Source organism: Bos indicus x Bos taurus, chromosome 14 (genome assembly GCF_003369695.1).
Source record: "Bos indicus x Bos taurus breed Angus x Brahman F1 hybrid chromosome 14, Bos_hybrid_MaternalHap_v2.0, whole genome shotgun sequence".
Taxonomy (NCBI): Eukaryota; Metazoa; Chordata; class Mammalia; order Artiodactyla; family Bovidae; genus Bos; species Bos indicus x Bos taurus.
The window spans coordinates 235,697-239,861 of record NC_040089.1 but is presented as its reverse complement, the minus strand read 5'-3'; positions in this window follow the sequence as shown (position 1 = coordinate 239,861).

Here is a 4,165-nt window from a genome sequence, read left to right as displayed (position 1 = left end):
TAGCTGCATACACGGCAAGGAGCCTTGTGTTTTCTTGTAGACACGATCCCTTTGTCATATTTAATACCCCCTCTTTGTCCCTGACAACTTTATTTGTTCAGATGTCAGAAATCAATATAGATACTCCAACTTTCTTTTCATTAGTGTTAGCATGGTATGCCTTTCTCCTCCCTTTGTTTTTAATCTGTGTTTTTGTATTTAAAGTGGGTTTCTTACAGACAATGTGCAATTAGGTCTTCTTTTTTATCTGCTTTGGCAGTCTCTGTCTTTCAATTGATGTAGCTAGACATTCACTTTTAAAGTGATTATTAATATGGTAGTTAGTTTTTTATTCATTACACTTGTTTTCTTTTTAGAAATCTTACCCTCTTCTCCTGTCTTCTCTGGTTTAAGTGAGCATTTTATCGGATTCAATTTTTTCTACTACTTAGCATATCAACGATACTTTTAAAAGAATTTTAAGGTTTGTTTTAGAGTGTGCAGTGTGTATCAGAACTAATGTAAGTCTACCTTCAAATAACACTGCATTGCCTCACAGGCAACACAGGTACTTACAACCCAGTCCCGACTCCTCTCCTGTCCTGAGGACACTGCTACCATCCACCTTACACAGGCGACAGTTACCCAATACACTGTCAAGACTATTACCCTGAAAACCAGTGACCTTTCGTTTTAATTAGGAATAAGACAAGTAAAAGATGTTCTTTTATGTGTACTTGTTCCTTCTCAGATCTTCTCCCTTCTATAGGTTGATCCAGGTTTCTTGTACCACTTGCTGTCTCTCCTGTTGTTCTTCAGTTGCTAAGTCATGTCTGACTCTTTTGACCCCATGGACGGCAGCACCCTGTTCTTCTCTGTCTCCTGGAGTGTGATCAAATTCATGTCCATTGAGTTGGTGCTGCTATCTAACCATCTCATCCTCTGCCACCCTGCTTCTCCTTTTGCTTTCAATCCTTCCCAGCATCAGGGTCTTTTCCAATGAGTCGGCTCCTTGCATCAGGTGGCCAAAGTATTGGAGCTTCAGCATCAGTCCTTCCAATGAATATTCAGGGCTGATTTCCTTTAGGATTGACTGGTTTGATCTCCTTGCTGTCCAAGAGATTCTTCAGAGTCTTCTTCAGCATCACAATTCAAAAACATCAGTTCTTCAGTGCTCGGCCTCCTTTATGGTCCAACTCTCACATCTGTACATGACTACTGGAAAAACCATAGCTTTGACTATATGGACCTTTGTTGGCAAGGTGATATTTGGCTTTTTAACACACTGTCTAGATATATCATAGCTTTCCTTCCAAGGAGCAAGTGTCTTTTAATTTTGTGGCTGCAGTCACCATTCACAGTGATTTTGGAGCCCAAGAAAATAAAATCCGTTACTGCTCCCACTTTTCCCCCCTATTTGCCATGAAGTGATGGGATGCCACGATCTTAGTTTTTTTGGATGTTGAGTTGCAAGCCAGCTTTTGCACTCTCCTTTTTCACCCTTACCAAGAGACTCTTTAGTTCCTCTTCACTTTCTGCTGTTAGAATGGTATCATCTGCATGAGGTTGTTGGTATTTCTCCTGGCAATCTTGATTCCAGCTTGATTCATCCAATCTGGCATTTCACATGATGTGCTCTGCATATAAGTTAAATAAGCAGGGTGACAATATACAGCCTTGATGTACTCGTTTCCCAATTTTGAACCAGCCCATTGTTTCATGTCCAGTTCTAATTGTTGCTTCTTGACCCACATACAGGTTTCCCCAGAGACAGGTAAGGTGGTCTGGTATGCCCATCTCTTTAAGAATTTTCCACAGTTTGTTGTGATCTACACTGTCAAAGGCTTTAGAGTAGTCAATGAAGCAGAAGTAGATGTTTCTCTGGAAATCTCTTGCTTTCTTCATGATCCAGTGAATGTTGGCAAATTATCTCTGCTTCCTCTGCCTCTTTGAAATCTAGTTTTTACATCTGGAAGTTCTCAGTTCATGTAGTGCTGAAGCCTACCTTGAGAGTTTTGAGCATAACCTTGCTAGCTTGTGAAATGAGCACAACTGTAGAGTACTTTGAGCATTCTTTGGCATTGCCTTTCTTTGGGACTGGGAAAATTGGCCTTTTCCAGCCCTGTGGCCATTGTTGAGTTTTCCAAATTTGCTGACATACTGAGTGCAGCACTTGGACAACATCATCTTTTAGGATTTGAAATAGCTCAAGTGGAATTCCATCCTCTCCACTAGCTTTATTTGTAGTTATACTTTCCTAAGGTCCACTTGACTTCGTATTCCAGGATGTCTGACTCCATCCTCCATGACCCACACATCATGGTTATCTGGGTCATTCAAACCATTTTTGTATAGTTCTTCTGTGTATACTTGCCACCTCTTTTTAATCTCTTCTGCTTCTGTTAGGTCCTTACCATTTCTGTCATTTATTGTGCCCATCCTTGAATGATTTTGATATCTCCAATTTTCTTAAAGAGATCTCTAGTGTTTCTCATTCAATTGTTTTCCTCTATTTCTTTGCATTTCTCACTTAAGAAGGCTTTCTTATCTCTCATTGCTCTTCTGTGGAACTCTGCATTCAGTTGGGTGTATCTTTCCCTTTCTCCTTTGCCTTTTGCTTCTCTTCTTTCCTCAGCTATTATAAAGCCTTCTCAGATAACCACTCTGTCTTCTTATATTTCTTCTTCCTTGAAATGGATTTGGTCACTGCTTCCTGTACAATGTTATGAACCTCCATCCATAGATCTTCAGGCATTCTGTCTACCTGATCTAATCCCTTGAATCTATTTATTACCTCCACTGTATAATCATAAGAGATTTAACTTAGGTCATATCTGAATGGCCTAGCGGTTTCTCCTACTTTCTTCAATTTAAGCCTGAATTTTGCAATAAGGAGATCATGATCTGAGTAACAGTCAGCTCCAGGTCTTATTTTTGTTGACTGTATAGAGCTTCTCCATCTTCAGCTGCAAAGAACACAATCAATCTGATTTCATTATTGAGCATCTGGTGATGTCCATGGGTAGAGTCATCACATTAGTGACGGGGGCATAGATTTGGATTACTGTGATGTTGAATGGGTCACCTTGGAAGGAAACTGAGATCATTCTGTCGTTTTTGAGATTGCACCCAAGTATTACATTTTGGACTATTCTGTTGACTATGAGGGCTACTACATTTCTTGCAAGGGTTTCTTGCCACAGTAGTAGATATAATGGTCATTTGAATTCAAGTCACCAATTCCCATTCATTTTTCAGTTTTCATTCCAATCCCAAAGAAAGACAATGCCAAGAATGCTCAAAATACTGCGCAATTGCACTCATCTCACATGCTAGCAAAGTAATGCTCAAAATTCTCCAAGCCAAGCTTCAACAGTATGTGAACCATGAACTTCCAGATGTTCAAGCTGGATTTAGAAAAGGTCAACATCCACTGGATTATTGAAAAAGCAAGAGAATTCCAGAAAACATCTACTTCTGCTTTATTGACTACACCAAAGCCTTTGACTGTGTGGATTGCAATAAACTGTGGAAAATTCTTCAAGAGATGGGAACACCAGACCACATGACCTGCCTCCAGAGAAATCTATAAGCAGATCAGGAAGCTACAGTTAGAACTGGACATGGAACAACAGACTGGTTCCAAATTGGGAAAGAAGGACATCAAGGCTGTATATTGTCACCCTGCTTATTTAGCTTATATGCAGAGTACATTATGCAAAATGCCAGGCTGGATGAAGCACAAGCTGGAATCAAGATTGCCAGGAGAAATATCAATAACCTCAGATATGCAGATGACACCATCCTTATGGCAGAAATCGAAGAACTAAAGAACCTCTTGATGAAAGTGAAAGAAGAGAGTGAAAAAGTTGGCTTAAAACTCAACATTCAGAAAACTAAGATCATGGCATCTGGTCCCATCACTTCATGGCAAATAGATGGGGAAACAATGGGAATAGTGACAGACTATTTTTGAGGGGCTCCAAAATCACTGCAGATGGTGACTGCAGCCATAAAATTAAAAGATGCTTCCTCCTTGGGAGAAAAGTTATGACAAACCTAGACAGCATATTCAAAAGCAGAGACATTACTTTGCCAACAAATGTCTGTCTAATCAAAGCTATGGTTTTTCCAGTAGTCATGTATGGATGTGAGGGTTGGACCATAAAGAAGGCTGAGCACCAAA